The 24,398-nt window shown below is 33.1% G+C and overlaps 1 pseudogene across 1 annotated transcript in view; it reads left to right on the top strand.

The window, feature by feature from the left end:
- The window catches only part of LOC143256435 (sodium- and chloride-dependent glycine transporter 1-like), a 92,664-nt pseudogene that overhangs the window by 45,498 nt on the left and 22,768 nt on the right, over positions 1-24,398 (top strand). Inside the window, exons 3-8 of the transcript XR_013031354.1 lie at positions 3,172-3,306; positions 5,027-5,170; positions 8,643-8,796; positions 12,107-12,237; positions 14,452-14,586; positions 17,636-17,739. The product of XR_013031354.1 is annotated as a sodium- and chloride-dependent glycine transporter 1-like (transcript). The remainder of the gene's footprint in view (positions 1-3,171; positions 3,307-5,026; positions 5,171-8,642; positions 8,797-12,106; positions 12,238-14,451; positions 14,587-17,635; positions 17,740-24,398) is intronic.

The raw sequence follows: 24,398 nt of genomic DNA, 5'->3' as shown, positions 1-24,398 counted from the left end.
CATTTTACAAGTGCTTTTATAATCTTCACTGAGGTTCCCTTTGAGCTTAAGACTCGCGCCAAATGGCCCTCCCCTCTCTAATTGGCCCTATTTATAACATATATATAAATATAGATCTTAATATTACTTATAAACCGTTACAGTATCCGGAGTTGTGAATAACGTGTAGAATATCAGGTTTTAGTACAAGTTCTGATTATTATTATACAATTTAACAAGTAATTAATAATTAAAAACACTCAAATACACTTAGTTATCGTGTAGTCATTTATTATAGGTTTTTTCTAATATCTGGTGTTAAGTGGGAAGTATGTGCAACTAGATTGAACCAAGATATGAGTAAAGATATTTTTATTGGCCAACAGTACAGTGTGGATCATCTAATTGGCTAACATGTCATATTGTTTTCTACTTGAGAAGTATACATAGTAAAGCCTTGCCGGATACATACTTAATGATCTAACATCTTATCTGCCATTAAGTATCGTAAGTCACTGATTATACATGAATATAATCTATCCATTTTCTGTTTCTATGAAAACCTTAACAAAACAGGACATTATTTGGTGCATTTTATGGTAAAAAGTGTTAGCAAGGAAAATGTCTGTGCTAATTTATTGATTTTAAAGTCACAAAAACATAAGGAAAACTTTCCGTCTTCTATCTCTCTTTGTGTTTTAAACAATGGGATTATTGTTTAGATAATATTATATCAAGGTTTATCCTCGCTAATATTATTGAAATTATAACACAGGTTTTACACTAATACTGTTTTATAAGCTCATTTTTTCTAAATCTAGGATTACAGAATGTCGTGTTGTTTTATAATTTGCAGGGAGGTGGTTTCTTTTAAACACATAAAGAAATATCCTTATGAAAGTATCAGTACACTCTTATCAAAGCTAATTCGTAGATAAGGACTAAAATAACTCGGAAAATATATCTCAGGACGGGTTGTATGGGTACTAACACTTTCACTAATAAAGCAGAGAACAACATCTTGACCTTCTCATGTCATTTTCAGGTTAACAAATAAAAGATTTTGCAATTGAATGTTACCATTTACACTCTTGATTTTAAGGCATGTGTCCGGTAACGGTCAGTTGCTTTCTTTGTTAACCTGAAGATGACCTAAGAAGGTCGAAACGTCGTTCTCTGCTTTATTAGTGAAAGTGTTCATATCCGTATCAGCCGTCCTGAGATATATTTTTACTTCAAGTGGGTTTCTCGTAATCACGAATCACGAACTCGGAAAATAATTGAGCAAGCTTATTTAGGAGTGTATAATGTCAGGAAAGAAGATACCGATAGAAAGTAAATATTTATAATTCTAAAATTATTAGAAACGTACGTAATTTTCCACTTCAAACACGTAAAATTTAAGCTAAGAACTGAACTTATGTCAAACTTTAGCAGTCAAGTAGTAGCAACTTGGATATTCCAAACACTACAAACTCAAACTCTAACATTCACTCTAGGTAGCAACCGAGACAGACTCAAAACTTTCGTATACTGAAAATATTTAAATATAGGTTGGTCCACAAACACTACACCAAAGATATCATTTTAGTAGGTTTTATTACGTAATTTATGCTTTCAGTAACAGAATAAATTCATTCATAGTTGAATGCTATATAATAAGTGTAAAATGTTACCTCTGTTTATATCTGAGGCTTTCTAATATTTTTACTTGGCATTTTGGTGTGAAATATAACATGACTGATATTTTTCTTACTGGGCAGCTTGGAGTAAATATCACAAAACTGATGTTTTTTACTGAGCAGTTTGGAGTAAAATATTACATAGGCAGTTTGGAGTAAAATTTCACATACCTGATATTTTTTTTTACTGGGCAGTTTAGAGTAAAATATAACATAACTGATACTTTCTCCAGGGCAGTTTGCTGTAAAATATAATTAATATTGTTTAGTGGGCAGTTTGGAGTAAAATATAACAAAACCATTATTTTTTAACTTGGCAGTTTGCTGTAAAATTTAACATAACTTATATTTTTTTACTGGGAAGTTTGGAGTAAAATGTAACATAACTTATATTTTTTTACGGGATAGTTTGGAGTGAATTGTAACATAATTGATATTTTTTGTACTTGGCAGTATGGTGTACAATATAATATAACTAATATTTGTTTTACTGGGCAATTTGGAGTAAAATGTATTATAACTGATATTTTTTTTACTGGGTATTTTGGTGTAAAATATAAAATAACTGATGTTTTTTTACTGGGCAGATTGGTGAAAATATAACATGACTGATATTTTTTTACTTGGTAGTTTCTTCTAAAATATAATTGATATTTTTAGTGAGCAGTTTGGAGTAAAATATCACATAACTTAATTTTTTTACTTGGCAGTTTGGAGTGAAATATCACATAACTGAATTTTTTTAATGGGCAACTTGGAGTAGAATATCACATAACCGGTATTTTTGACTGGGCAGTTTGGAGTAAAATATCACATAACTGATATTTTTATTGATCAGTTTGGAGTAAAATATCACATAACTGATATTTCTTACAGGGCAGTTTGGAGTAACATATAATATAACTGATTTTTTACTTGGCAGTTTGGTGTAAAATATCACATAACTGATATTTTTACTGGGAAGTTTGATGTAAAATATAACATAACTGATAATTTTTTTACTGGGTTGGCTGGAGTTAAATATAACAAAACCATTATTTTTTAACTTGGCAGTTTGGTGTAAAATACCACATAACTGATCTTTTTTATTGGACAGGTTGGAGTAAAATATAACATAACTGATATTTTTTTTACCTGGCAGTTTGGTGTTTAATATAACGTAACTGATATTTTTTATTGGGCAATTTGGAATAAAATATAACATAATTGATATTTGTTACTGGGCAGTGTGGAGCAAAATATCGCATAACTGATATTTTTTACTGGGCAGTTTGAGTAAAATATCACAGAATTGCAAAACATGGATATTTGCAACTTCAACTGTAAACACTAACGTTTCTTCTTCCATGTCTTGCTTGTGTCCTAAACGTGATTCTTCAATGTAATATTATAAATAATTTTGCGTTTCTTGAGAAAAAACATTCATAATTGATGGATCATCTCTCCCTGTTCATTTTGTAGTTTATACCTTATATTCTGCACAACGTAACGTTTCTGTTTGTTTCTTTAGCAGCGTTTGTTATTCCTTTCGTTATTATGATGATTCTGGCTGGAGTTCCTCTGATGTTTATGGAGCTGGCCATTGGGCAGTACGCTAACGTGGGTCCAGCTGCTCTCTTCGAACGTTTCTGCCCACTGTTTCAGGGTAACCACCCAGCTAGCAGAGTTGCTAGTCTTTTTTTACACAGGTGTGGGTCAAATGATATCACACTTTTAAAAGTTTTCTTTTTCCATGGAAAGGTAAAGTTGGTTTACGTTTATTAATATCTAATACACCTGTATGTTTATACGGCCCACACTTTATATACGTTTCTAGTTTATAATACGTTTGGTATTAAACACATTTAAACTTATCTTTGGTTGTAAGATATTTGTCTTGTCATGGAACAGTGACTAAATCAATTATAGAATAAACTATGGAACTGAAAGATTTTGTTTAGAAGTTTGTGGAAGTCAAAAGGTCAACATTAAAAATTATAATTATTTTCTGCCACAATGAATTCGACGAAGAGTCGTATTACACAAACAGCTTCAAGCAAGACAAATGTTTTAATAATATCATGAAATTCTGGACTTCATGGTATTGTTTCGCAACAAAGCGAAGACACTTCTCACAAATTGAGATTAGGAAACTGCTACCAAAACAACGTCTTTAGTTCGAAACTTGGACCAGTTCTTGTAACAACAAGTATACGTGTGGTTTTACACTATCCTTAGTGAATTCACTTAAGAGAAGAGAGTCCAAATAAGTGTCTATTATTTATTCACTCACGTGAAAGGCTATGGGCTACAAAAGTAACGTAAATTATTTCTCCCCCCCCCGCGAAATATAACTATTGCGATTACCATATTTCTCTCAACAATCCAGAACTTACGCGAAATACAAAAGGAAAAGAATATTTGGTTACCCGATTGGCTACGTATTTAAGCATTTAAAACTATCGATTGTTAAACGTTTTTATCAAAATATTCTAAGGGATCTTTACTATTAAAAGTCTATTGTTCACTGACTACACGCCTTGCTGTAAATAATCGTGACTCTGAACACCAACTGATGCAGTCGTTAGAGAGTTGATCATGAAGGTGGTGGTAGAGAGGGTGGGGTTTTATTTTTTTGTTAGAAATGGAAAAAAAATTGGTCATCTAATTACATCGCAACAAAGAGAAGACACTAGAAAGGGGGGAGAGAAAAAAGATAGAGGGGGGATGTTTCTGTCGTAATTTAACCGATAACGTTTTGGTAATAAAATATTTTGCGAACTTACAACGCTAAAAACCGGGTTTCGATACCCTTGGTGGGCAGAGCACAGACAGTCCATCGAGTAGCTTTGTGCTTAATTCAAAAGGAAAAAAATATATATTTATTTTTTGTAACATTTTTGTTTTATGAGTTTAATGTTTACTGTTCCAGTGATAAGGACGTTACTGTTTACCGTTAAACATTGTTTTCCTTGTGTTTCAAAAGTCATCTTTTATGTATGCATGCTAGTGTTTGGTTTGTTTGTTTGTTTTGAGTTTCGCGCGAAGCTACACGAGGGCTATCTGTGCTAGCAGTCCCTAGTTTAACAGTACAAGACTACAGGGAAGGCAGCTAGTCATCACCACCCATCGCCAACTCTTGGCCAACTCTTTCACCAACGAATAGTGGGATGACCTTCACATTATAACGCCCCCACGGCTAAAAGAGCGAGCATGTTTGGTGCGACGGGGATTGGAATCCTCGACCCTCGGATTACGAGTCGAGTGCCTTAACCATCTGGCCATGCCGGACCTCTATAGTTTGTAAACCGAAACTCATTTGTATTTAAATATCTAGATAACAAACTAATATACATTTTTCTTTCTCTCTCTTTTTCGTGTTGCAGGAATCGGGTACGGTATGGTTATGGTTTCGTGTACTGTAATGCTTTACTATAACATGATTATTGCATGGACTTTGTTCTACACCTTTGCCTCTTGGACCAGAAGGTTACCCTGGGAAAACTGTGGTCCAGAATGGAGCTCTGATGGTGCGTTTAAATACGTTTCAAAGACGGTTATAGCAAGATCATTAATTCTTACAAAGTCGAGATGGCGTAGAAGTTGTTGTTTTTTTAAACCTAAAAGAGTAAAAACCATAAATGTTATTTTAAAACATAATTTAATTGTATTTACATTTCACTTATTACCGTCTAGTTCCTTCATTACAGTTCCTTCATTTAGTCAAGTATTTGTATTATATTCATAAACCATATTCGTAACCACGTAATTTTACTCTAATAAAAAAGCTAAAATAAAATGTAACTCTTTTTTACAATTATCGTTTGTTTTAGAGCAAAATCACTTTGGGTAATCTATTGTGTTGACCATGAGAATTTATCACTGTAGGTCTGTGGACTTAAAACGTTAAAATCCGGTCTCCATGCCATGGTGGTCAGTGCACAGATAGAACATTGTGTGGCCTTACACGTTATTACCACTAAAGAAATCCTTCCTGGTGACGTGATTGTTGCTAGTGCCGAAAGAAATAATTCACACAAGATATTTTGGCTTATCCGGGTTTATTAAATATTTACTTCGTGATATTTATCTGGACAATTTAAATCTAAGATCAGTAGTTTATATTATTCCAAAATTAATGGATAACATAATTATAATTCACTTTATCTTACCTCAAATAAATCTTTCATAGTTCGAGAAACACTTCCTCATTTGTAACTTAAAACTTAATTTATTATTTAAAATTAACAGTGAACAACTTCTAGTGTATACAAAATTTTATGTATAATACATTTTGTTTAACTATTGGAAAATGTTATTGTATGAACACAACACAGGATGACAGTTAGTTGTATTAATTGTTATGATCACCGTCTGAAGATAACACAGGATGACAGTTAGTTGTATTAATTGTCATGATCACCGTCTGAAGATAACACAGGATGACAGTTTGTTAGTTGTATTAATTGTTTTGACCACCGTCTGAAGATAACACAGGATGACAGTTAGTTGTATTAATTGTCATGATCACCGTCTGAAGATAACACAGGATGACAGTTTGTTGTATTAATTGTTATGATCACCGTCTGAAGATAACACAGGATGACAGTTAGTTGTATTAATTGTCATGATCACCGTCTGAAGATAACACAGGATGACAGTTTGTTGTATTAATTGTTATGATCACCGTCTGAAAATAATACAGGATGACAGTTAGTTGTATTAATTGTTATGATCACCGTCTGAAGATAACACAGGATGACAGTTAGTTGTATTAATTGTTATGATCACCGTCTGAAGATAACACAGGATGACAGTTAGTTGTATTAATTGTTATGATCACCGTCTGAAGATAACACAGGGAGTTTGTTTGTTGTATTAATTGTTATGATCACCGTCTGAAGATAACACAGGATGACAGTTAGTTGTATTAATTGTTATGATCACCGTCTGAAGATAACACAGGGAGTTTGTTTGTTGTATTAATTGTTTTGACCGCCGTCTGAAGATAACACAGGGAGTTTGTTAGTTGTATTAATTTGTTATGATCACCGTCTGAAGATAACACAGGGAGTTTGTTAGTTGTATTAATTGTTATGATCACCGTCTGAAGATAACACAGGATGACAGTTTGTTGTATTAATTTGTTATGATCACCGTCTGAAGATAACACAGGGAGTTTGTTAGTTGTATTAATTGTTATGATCACCGTCTGAAGATAACACAGGATGACAGTTAGTTGTATTAATTGTTATGATCACCGTCTGAAGATAACAAAGGATGACAGTTAGTTGTATTAATTGTTATGATCACCGTCTGAAGATAACGCAGGATGACAGTTAGTTGTATTAATTGTCATGATCACCGTCTGAAGATAACACAGGATGACAGTTAGTTGTATTAATTGTCATGATCACCGTCTGAAGATAACACAGGGAGTTTGTTAGTTGTATTAATTGTTATGATCACCGTCTGAAGATAACACAGGATGACAGTTTGTTGTATTAATTGTTATGATCACCGTCTAAAGATAACAAAGGATGACAGTTAGTTGTATTAATTGTTATGATCACCGTCTGAAGATAACGCAGGATGACAGTTAGTTGTATTAATTGTTATGATCACCGTCTGAAGATAACACAGGATGACAGTTAGTTGTATTAATTGTTATGATCACCGTCTGAAGATAACGCAGGATGACAGTTAGTTGTATTAATTGTTATGATCACCGTCTGAAGATAACACAGGATGACAGTTAGTTGTATTAATTGTTATGATCACCGTCTGAAGATAACGCAGGGTGACAGTTAGTTGTATTAATTGTTATGATCACCGTCTGAAGATAACACAGGATGACAGTTAGTTGTATTAATTGTTATGATCACCGTCTGAAAATAACGCAGGGTGACAGTTAGTTGTATTAATTGTTATGATCACCGTCTGAAGATAACACAGGATGACAGTTAGTTGTATTAATTGTTATGATCACCGTCTGAAGATAACACAGGATGACAGTTAGTTGTATTAATTGTTATGATCACCGTCTGAAGATAACACAGGATGACAGTTAGTTGTATTGATTGTTATGATCACCGTCTGAAGATAACGCAGGGTGACAGTTAGTTGTATTAATTGTTATGATCACCGTCTGAAGATAACACAGGATGACAGTTAGTTGTATTAATTGTTATGATCACCGTCTGAAGATAACACAGGATGACAGTTTGTTGTATTAATTGTTATGATCACCGTCTGAAGATAACAAAGGATGACAGTTAGTTGTATTAATTGTTATGATCACCCTCTAAAGATAACGCAGGGTGACAGTTCTTTACTAGTATTATACCACATTATAACACGCTTCTCTACTGTTAGTACATTACATTATATATCACAGTTCTTCACTAGCATTACACCCAACTGAACACAGTTATTTGCCAGTATAACATAAAATCTGTAAAACAGGTTTTCACTACCATTACAACAAATTATAACGCAATCATAGGCTAGCAATACAACAAGTTATAACATAATCACACCCTAGCATTACAAGTTATAAGATAATCACACCCTAGTATTACAAGTTATAACACAATCATTACAGCTAAATAGATCAGTTTTTCAAAAACACTAAAGCCACTTATTACACAGCTCTTGAGTGGCAGACTTCTGGTTTAACAACTTTAAAGTAAAACTAAGTAATGAAAGTTCTATACTTTCTTATTAGTATTCATAGCCATCTGATTCTGTGGAGTTAAATATTTTAAACTTTGTTTAGCTGTTTCTTGGAGTTCAATCTTTTAAACTTTGTTTAGCTGTTTCTTGAAGTTCAATCTTTTAAACTTTGTTTAGCTGTTTCTTGAAGTTCAATCTTTTAAACTTTGTTTAGCTGTTTCTTGGAGTTCAATCTTTTGATCTTTGTGTAGCTGTTATTTTGGAGTTCAATATTTCAAACTTTGTTTAGCTGTTTCTTGAAGTTAATTATTTTTTATCTTTGTTTAGTTTGCTATTCGTACCAAGCAGCTGACGAATGTTCCAAACAAAATGGAACTTATTACAATAAAACTTGTGTCGACTATGAAACCTCAATGTCTTTGGGTCTTCGAGCCACTGTTAAACTTATGGAAAAGAAAACACCAGCTGAAGACTATTTCCTGTAAGTTCTGTTTGATTTCGCTTTTCATACTAACTATCTGAGTATTGAGGGCTGTTGGAACACTTGTGTAATTCTGTGAATGTTGTGATAATCACGAAAAACAAATGTGTAATTCCGCTTCAAAACAAACACGATTAAATTAGTTTATTCAGTAATTTTCTGACTTTCGTATTTTTCTGGGTAAAGCAATGGAACTGTTGTCATTTGCAGCTAGAGTTCTGTGTGTGGGACAGAACAAACGTAATACGCTAAAAGCGCCACCTAGCTAGAGTTCTGTGTGTCGGACAGAACAAACGCAATACGCTAGAAGCTCCACCTGGCTAGAGTTCTGTATGTGGGACAAAACAAACGTAATACGCTAAAAGCTCCACCTAGCTAGAGTTCTGTGTGTGGGAGACAGAACAAACGTAATACGCTAAAAGCTTCACCCAGCTAGAGTTCTGTGTGTGGGACAGAACAAACGTAATACGCTAAAAGCTCCACCTAGCTCGAGTTCTGTGTGTGGGACAGAACAAACATAATACGCTAAAAGCTCCACCTAGCTAGAGTTCTGTGTGTGGGACAGAACAAACGTAATACGCTAAAAGCTTCACCCAGCTAGAGTTCTGTGTGTGGGAGACAGAACAAACGTAATACGCTAAAAGCTCCACCTAGCTCGAGTTCTGTGTGTGGGATAGAACAAACGTAATACGCTAATAGCGCCACCTAGCTAGAGTCTGGCTCTTGTTATTTCAAAATCTGACAATGTTGTTTTTCTGTTAAATCTGTATAAATAATTAAATTCATGAATATTTTGTGGTGTTTCGTAGTAAATACATATCGTTTAACAGAATATTTCACTGTAGAAAAATATTTGAAGGCTTTTAAATGTATATACCTCTCGTGCTCATTTAACGCAGGGCTTGGCATTCTGGGCTGCGACAAATAATATGACCAAAGCTCAATATGTGATATTCTATTGAATTGGCTCTACACTATCACTTAGGGTGTAGTCATAGGCGTGACAGTGAATCCCGCTATTCGTTTAAAAGTAGCCACGTAGGCGACTGGAGCTGTTAAAATTTTACCTTTCCTTTTACAAATTAGCAGTTTTAAATTAGGGTTTTGACCTAACTGTTAACCTATGTATTATAGTTCCAACCGGGTTCACAATATCAAAAATATTTTATTCATTATTTGTTCTATATTTTATAATGTAAGGGAATAATTTTGATTTTAAAATAATAACGACAAAAATAAATGTGGACTGCTTCCTATAATAATAAATGTGGACTGCTGCCTATCTATTATAATAAATCAAATAATTTTGGAGGACGTACTTTCTTGCGAATAAAACATTGGAAGATATCATACGTCAAAAGGAAAAATTTGTCGTTCGTGTACGACCAACAACGAACCTAAAATAAAGTAAAGCTAAATATTATTGCGAATTTTAGTTTACAACAATGAGTGATAACAATATTTAAAAGTACTGAAATTGTTAAAATAAAATAAAAATGATTCTTAGCGAATAATTGTGTTGAGTCGCGAAATGTGTTAATTTTGAAATTAAGAATGTACATTTAACTAACAGTTACGATGTTAAACGTTGAAAGATGGCGAAGCGTTAGAAAACAATGTACATTTAACTAACAGTTACGATGTTAAACGTTGAAAGATGGCGAAGCGTTAGAAAACAATGTACATTCAACTAACAGTTACAATGTTAAACGTTGAAAGATGGCGAAGCGTTAGAAAACAATGTACATTCAACTAACAGTTACGATGTTAAACGTTGAAAGATGGCGAAGCGTCAGAAAACAATGTACATTCAACTAACAGTTACAATGTTAAACGTTAAAAGATGGCGAAGCGTTAAAAAACAATGTACATTCAACTAACAGTTACGATGTTAAACGTTGAAAGATGGCGAAGCGTTAGAAAACAATGTACATTTAACTAACAGTTACGATGTTAAACGTTGAAAGATGGAGAAGCGTTAGAAAACAATGTACATTCAACTAACAGTTACAACATTAAACGTTGAAAGATGGCGAAGCGTTAGAAAACAATGTACATTCAACTTACATTTACAACATTAAACGTTGAAAGATGGCAAAGCGTTAGAAAACAAAAATCTTAAAACTTTGTAATAAAAATCACGTCAACTGCACGTATTTTTGTTTTTCTTTCTTTTTTCTTTCTACGTTTCTTTTGTCTCTTATCGTCCAGCCCAATTGACGAGTTTCGGCATTGCCCGAAAGTCCTCTTAGACAGTGACTTTTGGGAGACAGTAAATGGATTTAACATAGTACTTTTGGAATCCACTAGCTTAGAATCAGCAATAGACAAATTAAAGAGAATAGAGAAGAGACCAATATTTATAGTTAACGTGGTTTTATCATAACATTTTAACACTAATATGACTTGAAGTAAGGCGTGCGACTCGTAATCCGAGGGTCGCGGGTTTGCGCCCGCGTCGCGCTAAACATGCTCGCCCTCCCAGCCGTGGGGGCGTATAATGTGACCGTCAATCCCACTATTCGTTGGTAAAAGAGTAGCCCAAGAGTTGGTGGTGGGTGGTGATGACTAGGTGCCTTCCCTCTAGTCTTACACTGCTAAATTAGGGACGGCTAGCACAGATAGCCTTCGAGTAGCTTTGTACGAAATTCCAAAACAAACAAACAAACAAGACTTGAAAAAGGAAGAAACCAAGAGTAGAGAGACAAATGAAATATGGGTTCATTATTAAGAAATTCAGTATCAAATTTATATTATAGAAGATTTAGGACAAGATGATGCGATATAAAACATAACATTTGAAACATTAGTTTATAAAAAAATAGAAGAAAGTACATATGTCATTCTTTTGAAAAAATTACATGAGATGTCGTCACGATCAATATGTGTGAAACAAGTACAAATAATGCTTCATAACAGCATGAGATGGCGCTATGCTCAAAATATTGAAAATAAATATAAATCATGATTCATCCACGTAGAAATTATAAACAAATAAATCATTACATGGACAAATATTTTTATTTTTTTAAAGAATGGATACAAGTCAAGCGAACTTGGATATATTTATGTTTTCTAAATTTGCACAAACATTATATTGCTTTCTAAACAATCTATTGTTCAACCCAAAAATTACAATCTTATATTTTATTAACAGTAAATATCATTTAAGCCTCAATTCTAGCGTTGACAATAACGTCTACCGCAAGGGGTCATGGAATGAAGGAAGAATAGAAAACTGTTCTGTGTTGTTCATAATTTAGAACAGAAACAATAGAAATGAATATTTACCAGTTTTTTCAACTTTCAGACGTTACGTCCTGGACGTATCAAGTGGTATAGACGAAAGTGGTGAAGTTAAGTGGTACTTAGCTCTGTGTCTCTTTAGCCTGGATTATAGTCTTTGGCTGTTTGTGTAAAGGTGTACAGACATCAGGCAAGGTACGATTCAAGCACTAAGCTAGGCCTACTGTTAAAGTGAAGCATTTTTCGTAATTATTAAATTTAGAAAGGTTCTGACAATTATCTATTTTTGTTATCTACGTGTTCACACAGAAATTTGATGGTTCAATGGCAGAGTCCCTCGAGGGGTGAAACCATTGATGAAAACAGTCATTTTCAATTTGTGATACAGGTATAATTGTTATACAAAAGTGCGTGTCACTCACGAGGCCTTTCTTCACGTAGGTGAGAGGTGAGCTTAAAGGTCTTACAACGCAAAAAGTCGGGTTTCGATTCCCATAGATTTGCTCCAAGAGTAAATAAGATGAAGGTTCATTTCCATGTTTTGTAATTCTATATTCCAGAAAGTTAGTGATTTTAAATATAATCATATAGTGTTTGTCTATTGTTCTCGTATACTATAATTCTTTTTTTTCCCTATATAGTAAACTACATAAAAATTTAACTGTTTAAAAAATGGTATCCTGGTCCTTATAAGGCTTAGAGTTCTATTTAACGATTTATAACATTAAGTACGTTTAGAAAGTTTGTTAGAGAGGGCTGTTAATACATTCATAAAAAAAAACCCAAATAAAAGTCGAATAAAATACATTGCAAAATCAAAAGGACCCACATGGTACAGGCTATAATTTGAAATATAAAATATACTTTAGGTTTGGAGGTGACTGAAGAACTAGGACCCACATTGCGGTGGGGATACACCTTCCATCTGTCTTAACCTTAGTACGCCAGTATCACGTGAAGAAATTCATAAAAATAATTAATAAGAACACGATAAACAAAAGATGTAGAAGCTAGAAGAGCGAGATGTGGGTACTCAAGTCTACAACATCCCACATCTATTTCACCCTTCACTGCTGACATATAGTGGAGGGAATATAAGTGCTCTTTAAAGTAAAGTGAAGAGTGGGTGTTTTTATAGCAAAGCTACATTGGGCTACATGGTGATTCTACAGAGGGGAATCGAACCTCTGATTTTAGCGTGGTAAATCCGTAGAGTTGCCGCTGTAAGAAGAAGACATTAGAGAAAATTAAAACAACACATGAACTAAGATACTACCACTTGGGAGTACGTAATATAAGCCTACCTCTTGAAGTTGACATTCCAGCCTCCATTATAGTGGTAAATCACTACTTAGTAGCACAGCAGACAAATTATACGAGTATATATATGTATATACACATATATAACGTTACATTAGTTTATTTCTGATGTACGTATACCAGATGCTCTTTGGAAAGTGTTCTGTTTCAAGAGTGAATTAAACTCAAATTGGCCCGGCATGGCCAGGTGGTTAAAACACTATACACGTTATCCAAGGGTCGCGGGCTCGAATCCCCGTCACACCAAATATTCCCGCCCTTTCAGCCGTGGGGGCTTATAATATAACGGCCAATCCCACTATTCGTTGGTCCAAATGGTAACCCAAGAATTGGCAGTGGGTGGTGCTGACTAGCTGTCTTCCCTCTAGTCTTACACTGTTAAATTATGGACGGCAAGCGCAGATAGCCCTCGTGTCACTTTGCGCGAAATTCAAAACAGACTTTTATATTTATATAGATGGTGACAGTGCATTAGAGAAGCGTGTGACGTATTCATTACGTCATATATGCACTCTGAGAATGAAGAACAATAAAGTCCCCCGTGACGGGAAACTGGGGTAAAACGGTAAAATTGTGACCCCTATTCCAAATCTACATGCACACCGGTTAAACATTTCGCGAAGTTGGGGGTTGCAATTCGCGTAATAAAATATTTTTCCTGTATCATTTAAGCAAGAGTTCTATCACAATATGATAAGTAGTTACATGAACATACAACAGACAGTACTGTTATATTGATAAGTATGTTGGTTTTCGAATTTCACCCATGGTATAAATGTGTTTATATTGTTTTATTCAGATACTATGGTATAAATGTGTTTATTGTTTTATTCGGATACTATGGAATGAGTGAGTTTATTGTTTTATTCAGATACTATGGTATCAATGTGTTTATATTGTTTTATTCAGATACTATGGTATAAATGGGTTTATTGTTTTATTCAGATACTATAGTATAATTGAGTTTATTGTTTTGTTCAGATACTATGGTATAATTGAGTTTATTGTTTTATTCAGATACTATGGTATAAATGTGTTTATTGTTTTAAACAGATACTATGGTATAATCTAGTTTATTGTTTTATTCAGGTGGTATATTTTACGGCTCTTTTCCCATATGTGGTTTTGGTAATCATGCTAATCCGTGGAGTCACCCTTCCAGGGGCGAAAGAGGGAATTCTTTGGTATATTACACCCGTCTGGAGTCGACTAGCGAAGCCTCAGGTACGGTCATGTTTTCCTTCAATATTCACCATAGAAATGGTCAATATTTCCGATACCAAAACTAGTGTTAGGAGTTTTATATACATATTATTGATACTAGTGTTAGGAGATTTATATACATATTAGTGATACTAGTATCAGGAGTTTTATATACATATCAGTAATACTAGTGTTAGGAGTTTTATATACATATCAGTAATACTAGTGTTAGGAGTTTTATATATATATTGATAACACTTGTGTTAGGAGTTTTATATACATATTAGAAACACTAGTGTTAGGAGTTTTATACATATTAGTGATACTAGTGTTAGGAGTTTTATATACATATTAGTCATACTAGTGTTAGGAGTTTTATACATATTAGTGATACTAGTGTTAGGAGTTTTATATACATATTAGAAACACTAGTGTTAGGAGCCTTTATACATATTAGCGATACTAGTGTTAGGAGCCTTTACATACATATTAGTGACACCAGTGTTAGGAGCCTTTATATACATTATTAGCGATACCAGTGTTAGGAGCCTTATATACATATTAGTGATGCCTGTGTTAGAGCCTTATATACATATTAGTAACACCAGTGTTAGGAGTTTTATATACATTGAAGTGATACCAGTGTTAGGGCCTTTATATACATAGTAACACCAGTGTTAGGAGCCTTATATACACATCAGCGTTAGGAGCCTTTATATACATATTAGTGATACTAGTGTTAGAGCCTTTATATACATATTAGTGATACCAGTGTTAGAGTTTTATACACATATTAGTGATACCTTGTGTTTTGAGTTTTATATACATTTTAGTGATACTATTGTTAGGAGCCTTATATATATTAGCAATAATAGTGTGAGGAGCCTTTATATACATATTAGCGATACCTGTGTCTTGAGTTTTATATACATTTTAGTGATACTATTGTTAGAGTTTTATATATATTAGCAATAATAGTGTGAGGAGTTTTATATACATATTAGTGATACCCAGTGTTTTGAGCTTTATATAAACCTTTGAGTGATATTATTGTTAGGAGCCTTATATATATTAGCAATAATAAAGTGAGGAGCTTTATATACATATTAGTGATACTTGTGTTTTGAGTTTTATATACATTTTAGTGATATTATTGTTAGGAGTTTTATATATATTAGTAATAATAGTGTTAGGAGTTTTATATACATATTAGTGATACTTGTGTTTTGAGTTTTATATACATTTTAGTGATATTATTGTTAGGAGTTTTATATATATTAGTAATAATAGTGTTAGGAGTTTTATATACATATTAGTGATACTTGTGTTTTGAGTTTTATATACATTTTAGTGATATTATTGTTAGGAGTTTTATATATATTAGTAATAATAGTGTGAGGAGTTTTATATACATATTAGTGATACTTGTGTTTTGAGTTTTATATACATTTTAGTGATATTATTGTTAGGAGTTTTATATATATTAGTAATAATAGTGTTAGGAGTTTATATACATATTGGTGATACTTGTGTTTTGAGTTTTATATACATTTTAGTGATATTATTGTTAGGAGTTTTATATATATTAGTAATAATAGTGTTAGGAGTTTTATATACATATTAGTGATACTAGTGTTAGGAGTTTTATATACATATTACTGATACTAGTGTAAGGAGTTTTATATACATATTAGTGATACTAGTGTTAGGACTTTTATATACATATCAGTGATACTAGTGTTAGGAGTTTTATATACATATTAGTGATACCAGTGTTAGGAGTTTTATATACATATTAGTGATACTAGTGTTAGGAGTTTTATAAAGATATTGAAGTGATACTAGTGTTGGGAGTTTTATATACATACAGCGATACCAGTGTTAGGAGTTTTATATACATATTAGTTACACTAGTGTTAGGAGTTTTATATACATATTAGTGATACTAGTGTTAGGAGTTTTATATACATATTAGTGATACTAGTTATAGGAGTTTTATATACATATTAGTGTTAGGAGTTTTATATACATATTAGTGATACTAGTATCAGGAGTTTTATATACATATTAGTAATACTAGTGTTAGGAGTTTTATATACATATTAGTGATACTAGTGTTAGGAGTTTTATATACATATTAGTGATACTAGTGTTACGAGTTTTGTATACATATTAGTGATACTAGTGTTAGGAGTTTTATATACATATTAGTAATACTAGTAATACGGGTTTTATATACATATTAGTGATACTAGTGTTACGAGTTTTGTATACATATTAGTGATACTAGTGTCAGGAGTTTTATATACATATTAGTGATACTAGTGTTAGGAGTTTTATATACATATTAGTAATACTAGTAATACGGGTTTTATATACATATTAGTGATACTAGTGTTAGGAGTTTTATATACATATTAGTGATTTTGGTGTTAGGAATTTTATATATATATTAGTGATTTTGGTGTTAGGAGTTTTATATATATATTATTAATACTAGTGTTAGGAGTTTTATACACATATTAGTGATACTAGTGTTACGAGTTTTGTATACATATTAGTGATACTAGTGTCAGGAGTTTTATATACATATTAGTGATACTAGTGTTAGGAGTTTTATATACATATTAGTAATACTAGTAATACGGGTTTTATATACATATTAGTGATACTAGTGTTAGGAGTTTTATATACATATTAGTGATTTTGGTGTTAGGAATTTTATATATATATTAGTGATTTTGGTGTTTGTAGTTTTATATATATATTATTAATACTAGTGTTAGGGAATTTTATATATATATTCGTGATACTAGTGTTAGAAGTTTTATATATATATAATTGATACTAGTGTTAGGAGTTCTATATACATATTTCTCCTATATGAATGCAAAAAAAAACAAAAAACACTTTTCTTTCGTAATTGATGCCAAGAAGAAAAACAAACATGAAATTAATACAATAATAGGAATACCTGTAGAGTCGTAGTGTGTTGTAATATAGTACGTTTTAAAAACGTAATGATACTTCTCTATATATAATGATACTTCTTTATATATAATGATACTAGGTGTGGGGAGACGCAGCTGTGCAGATCTTCTTTGCACTTAGTCCAGCGTGGGGTGGTCTTATAACGTTGTCTTCCTACAACCCCTTCTACAACAACTGTTACAAGTAAGTATTATATTTGTATAGGGTGGTCTCATAACGTTGTCCTCCTACAACCCCTTCTATAACAACTGTTACAAGTAAGTATTATATTACATTTGTATAGGAAGGTCTCATAACGTTGTCCTCCTACAGCCCCTTCTACAACAACTGTTACAAGTAAGTATGATATTTGTATAGGGTGGTCTCATAACGTTGTCCTCCTACCACTCCTTCTACATCAACTGTTACAAGTAAGTATTATATTATATCTGTATAGGGTGGTATCATAACGTTGTCTTCCTACAGCCCCTTCTACAACAACTGTTACAAGTAAGTATTATATTATATTTGTATAGGGTGTTCTTATAACGTTGTCTTCCTACAACCCCTTCTACAACAACTGTTACAAGTAAGTATTATATTATATTTGTATGGGGTTGTCTAATATTGTTGTCCTCTTACAACCCCTTCTACAACAACTGTTACAAGTAAGTATTATATTATATTTGTATAGGGTGGTCTCATAACGTTGTCTTCCTACAACCCCTTCTACAACAACTGTTACAAGTAAGTATTATATTTTATTTGTATAGGGTGTTCTTATAACGTTGTTCTCCTACAACCCCTTCTACAACAACTGTTACAAGTAAGTATTATATTATATTTGTATAGGGTGGTCTCATAACGTTGTCCTCCTACCACTCCTTCTACAACAACTGTTACAAGTAAGTATTATATTATATTTGTATAGGGTTGTCTCATAACGTTGTCCTCCTACAGCCCCTTCTACAACAACTGTTACAAGTAAGTATTATATTATATTTGTATAGGGTGGTCTCATAACGTTGTCCTCCTACCACTCCTTCTACAACAACTGTTACAAGTAAGTATTATATTACATTTGTATAGGAAGGTCTCATAACGTTGTCCTCCTACAGCCCCTTCTACAACAACTGTTACTAGTAAGTATTATATTATATTTGTATAGGGTGGTCTCATAACGTTGTCCTCCTACAGCCTCTTCTGCAACAACTGTTACAAGTAAGTATTATATTATATTTGTATAGGGTGTTCTTATAACGTTGTCTTCCTACAACCCCTTCTACAACAACTGTTACAAGTAAGTATTATATTATATTTGTATGGGGTTGTCTAATATTGTTGTCCTCTTACAACCCCTTCTACAACAACTGTTATAAGTAAGTATTATATTATATTTGTATAGGGTGGTCTCATAACGTTGTCTTCCTACAACCCCTTCTACAACAACTGTTACAAGTAAGTATTATATTATATTTGTATAGGGTTGTCTCATAACTTTGTCTTCCTACAACCCCTTCTACAACAACTGTTACAAGTAAGTATTATATTATATTTTTATGGGTTGTCTAATAACGTTGTCCTCTTACAACCCATTCTACAACAACTGTTATAAGTAAGTATTATATTTTATTTGTATAGGGTGGTCTTATTACATTGTCTTTCTACAACCCCTTCTACAACAACTGTTACAAGTAAGTATATTATATTATATTTGTATGGGGTTGTCTAATATTGTTGTCCTCTTACAACCCCTTCTACAACAACTGTTACAAGTAAGTATTATATTTTATTTGTATAGGGTGGTCTAATAACGTTGTCCTCTTACAACCCCTTCTGCAACAACTGTTACAAGTAAGTATTATATTATATTTGTATGAGGTTGTCTAATAACGTTGTCCTCTTACAACCCCTTCTACTACAACTGTTACAAGTAACTATTATATTATATTTGTATAGGGTGGTTTCATAACGTTGTTTAACGTTAAAATAATGCCCTTCATGACATTATTATTAATAAAACACCAATATTTTATCTCTAACATAAACTACAGCTCTTTCTGATTTGTCACACTCCTGTTAAACTCCAGTTTTAACTCCTAATCTTGAAGATACTTCTAACTGTTATAGTGTTTTATATTCCAATCGTGCAGCTGTCTGCCTTCACTAATTAATTTACTGTTTCATTCTGTATCAGCGAAACTTCGTGAATGCACTTTGTCATTCATATAAGTTTAATTCTGCTTAAACTCTGTAGTTTATAAAAGAAATGTTCAAACTAACCAATCTATTTTCGTCAAACATAAGCTACTTCTCTGATTCCATTTGTCTAGATTAATGGTTTTTAACCTTGTTGGAGGTACTGAACCAGACCAGTGGTTCTTAACCTTGTTGGAGGTACTGAACCAGACCAGTGGTTCTTAACCTTGTTGGAGGTAGTGAACCAGACCAGTGGTTCTTAACCTTGTTGGAGGTACTGAACCAGACCAGTGGTTCTTAACCTTGTTGGAGGTACTGTACCAGACCAGTGGTTCTTAACCTTGTTGGAGGTACTGAACCAGACCAGTGGTTCTTAACCTTGTTGGAGGTACTGAACCAGACTAGTGGTTCTTAACCTTGTTGGAGGTACTGTACCAGACCAGTGGTTCTTAACCTTGTTGGAGGTACTGAACCAGACCAGTGGTTCTTAACCTTGTTGGAGGTACTGAACCCCTGAAGTTTCGTACTTGCATTCACTGAACCCTTCGTAATTGGAAAAATAAAATATGATTTTTCAAATTCAAAACATAAGTAGATATTTTATTAGTGCACAAAATGAACCATGCATCAGTTGCACACAATATCACTGTGTTCAAAGAACAAAACCAACAAAACGTGAATTTCACACAAAAACATAAATCAATGAATATTTACTGCAAATCAATGTGACTTTTACTGTTACCTTTCAGGGACAAGTTCAGAAATACGCGGCTTCACCTTGACAAATGCCACTCTCATGTCATTTTCACAACAAAGTCTGTTCCTTTTCTTCGTTTTTATGTCTACCATCCTCGAAAAGGATTGTTCACAAAGATACGTTGTAACAAACGGTATGAGTACCTCAAGGGCTTTCTTAGCAATAAGAGGGTACGTTACGATTTGGTGACACTAAAACGTTGAGAGCGTTGATGTTCTGAAAAGTTGCTATTGAACCTGGCTCTGCTGGAGTTCAATGATTTCGTCGAGGTATTCGTCATTGACATCTGCTGTCGCAACACTAAACGTGAACAGCTGTCTCACCCATGCTGGATATGACTCTCTTGTGGGGAAGTATCCGTTGAGAGACTTTGCGAGCTCATCTAAGTACATGGCAATTGCTTGTTTCAGTTCCTCGGGTACAGAAATGTCTCCGATTTCAGACACATCTTCGATCTTACTTACACAGTCGTCCAGTAGGGGAAAGTTTGTGAAGTTATCATTCTCTGTTTGTCGTTTCCATAATGGTAGCTTTTTTTGAAAAGCCTTCAGGTTTTCTTTCTCTCGATGATGTTGACTCCACCGCCCTGCATCTGTTGATTGAGAGCATTGAAGATATCGGCCATGTACGTCAAAGTGAGAATGAATTCAGATTTTTCCAAGCAATCTGCATGACAATGTTCGTGCTCTCGCAAAAACAGGGCTAATTCTACACGCATGGCAAAAACACGTTTCAGCACCTTTCCCCGGAATAACTACCGAACGTTACAATGATACAGAAGTACCTCGAATTCAGAGCCCATTTTATTACACAACTCTTTGAAGATGCGATGCTTCAGGGCACTATTTCGCACAAAGTTCACACATTCCACTACAATTTTTAATATTTCTGCCAGTTTTGAAGGCAAGGTTTTCGTTGCCAATGCATGCCAGTGCAGAACACAGTGCGTTACAATGATGTGTGGTGCATCGGTTTTCACCAGCGCACTAAAACCAGAGTTTCGTCCCAGCATGACTGGAGCTCCGTCCGAACAAACTGCAGAAACCATATCTCACGAAAGATCGTTGTCTCTGAAGAAGTCATCCACATGTTTCTTTATGTCGGCTGCCTTAGTTATTGTTGTAAGAGGCTTACAAAATAAAAAATCTTTTATCTCGTCGTTCTTCACATAGCGCACGAATACAACAACCTGGTTTAGACTGGAAACGTCGGTGGTCTTGTCGTGTTGAAGGCTGAATTTTGCTGGGTTTGAAATCAGATCTGCAACTACTTGAGCCAAGATGTCATCACTCATGTCATCTATTCTGCTGTTGATGGTGTCACTTGAAAGATGAATTTGGGATAACTTATTTTCAGCAGCTTTTCCCAGCATTATATTCGCCATTTTCAACGCAGCTGGTTTCACGAGTGCTTCACTAATGGTGTGTGGTTTTCCCTGCTTTGCGAACAAGTATACAACTTCGTACGATGCTGTGAGGATCGGTTTGTCGATGGGTACAAAGCCAAGAACAGGCAAAGTAGCCTTTTCATCGAACCTGGCTCTCTTTACCTTGAATTCAGCAAGCGTTGTGTTCTTGTATTTCACATCTCCATGCAGCTTTAGGGAGTGTTCTCTTAGTTTTGCCGGAGCTAGACTAGAATTGCTCAACTTGGCATTGCAAATCATGCATTGAGGACGCTGACTCCCATGATGTTCCGTTATACACGTGAATCCATATTGTACGTATTCATCCAACCACTTTCTGTTTTTGCTCGACATAGTTAGTGTGAAGGGATTGAAAGATTAGGAAAAAATCACAAATGGCGCACGATTACTACAGTCACAAGTCGACTGCTAAGCGCATGAAGTTCCCTGCAGCACAGATATTAAGGCCAAGTGATGTGACGTGTCAGCCGCAGCCAATGATGGCCAAGTGGAGCATGACGTCACGAATCATGCGAGTGGGGTGAACGGAACGGTCACATACACAGTGTGTGTGTCTTGACCTCCGCCGAATCCCTGAGACTGACACACCGTACCCCTGGGGTTTGATTGAACCCAGGTTAAGAAGTACTCGTCGAGATGGCAATTTAGTTTTGCTGGAAATACCATTGATATCGAGTAAGCGCCATCTAGTTTCCAGAATAAAATTTAAATTTTCAGCTTTTTCTTTTTCTAATATCTTATCTTTTCTTATCATACACAATTTTATCATATCACATTTTTATTATTATTCCGCATTAAAACAAATTCCCACGTTTTTATTTTGTAAATTTTGTAACTCCACAGTAATAATATTTATAACTTATAAAATCATTAAGGAAACAAAAATCATTTACGATTCCTTACAGTCTTACATTTATCTTGTGATTTTAAACCTTATTACTTCGTATAAAATGAATCTATTTTCACATAAGTGAAAAATCTTGAAGGAAATAACTGATATGTTAAGCACAATCTTGTTCATTCTAATCTTTCGATCAATAAAATATCTACTCTCCTAAACAAATAATCGTCTTTGTTTAAAAAATGTGCAATAGAAATTGACGATGGGTTTATTGGAAACCCAGTTGTAATTACAAAGTAAAGTTATGTTATAATTTTTATAGTACTTTGTTGTTATTACAAGAGAAAGGTATGTTGTAATTGTTACACTATTTTGTTGTTATAACAAAAAAGAATTGTTTTATAATTGTTATAGTATATTGTTGTTATTACAAAAGAGATGTGTTTTATAAATATTATAGTATATTGTTTTTAATTACAAAAGAGAGTTATGTTGTAATTGTTATAGTATTCTGTTGTTATTACAAAAGAGAGTTATGTTGTAATTGTTATAGTATTTTGTTGTTATCACAAAAGAGTGTTGTGTTGTAATTGTTATAGTATTTTGTTGTTATTACAAAAGAGAGTTGTGTTGTAATTGTTATAGTATTTTGTTGTTATTACAAAACAGAGTTGTGTTGTAATTGTTATAGTATATTGTTGTTATTACAAAAGAGAGTTGTGTTGTAATTGTTATAGTATATTGTTGTTATTACAAAAGAGAGTTGTGTTGTAATTGCTACAGTATATTGTTGTTATTACAAAAGAGATGTGTTTTATAAATATTATAGTATATTGTTTTTAATTACAAAAGAGAGTTATGTTGTAATTGTTATAGTATTTTGTTGTTATTACAAAAGAGAGTTGTTTTATAATTGTTATAGAGTATTGTTGTTATTACAAGAGAAAGGTATGTTGTAACTGTTATAGTATATTGTTGTTATTACAAAAGAGAGTTGTGTTGTAATTGCTATAGTATATTGTTGTTATTACAAAAGAGAGTTGTGTTGTAATAGTTATAGTATTTTGTTGTTATTACAAAAGAGAGTTGTGTTATAATTGCTATAGTATATTGTTGTTATTACAAAAGAGAGTTGTTTTATAATTGTTATAGTATATTGTTTTTAATTACAAAAGAGAATTATGTTGTAATTGTTATAGTATTCTGTTGTTATTACAAAAGAGAGTTGTTTTATAATTGTTATAGTATATTGTTTTTAATTACAAAAGAGAGTTATGTTGTAATTTTTATAGTATTTTGTTGTTATTACAAAAGAGAGTTGTTTTATAATTGTTATAGAGTATTGTTGTTATTACAAGAGAAAGGTATGTTGTAACTGTTATTACAAAAGAGAGTTGTGTTGTAATTGCTATAGTATATTGTTGTTATTACAAAAGAGAGTTATGTTGTAATTGTTATAGTATTTTGTTGTTATTACAAAAGAGAGTTGTGTTGTAATTGTTATAGTATGTTGTTGTTATTACAAAAGAGAGTTATGTTGTAATTGTTATAGTATTTTGTTGTTATTACAAAAGAGAGTTGTTTTATAATTGCTATAGTATATTGTTGTTATTACAAAAGAGAGTTGTGTTGTAATTGTT

Source organism: Tachypleus tridentatus, chromosome 7 (genome assembly GCF_004210375.1).
Source record: "Tachypleus tridentatus isolate NWPU-2018 chromosome 7, ASM421037v1, whole genome shotgun sequence".
Taxonomy (NCBI): Eukaryota; Metazoa; Arthropoda; class Merostomata; order Xiphosura; family Limulidae; genus Tachypleus; species Tachypleus tridentatus.
The sequence above is the reverse complement of the archived record's forward strand: the minus strand, read 5'-3'. Positions and strand labels throughout refer to the sequence as shown.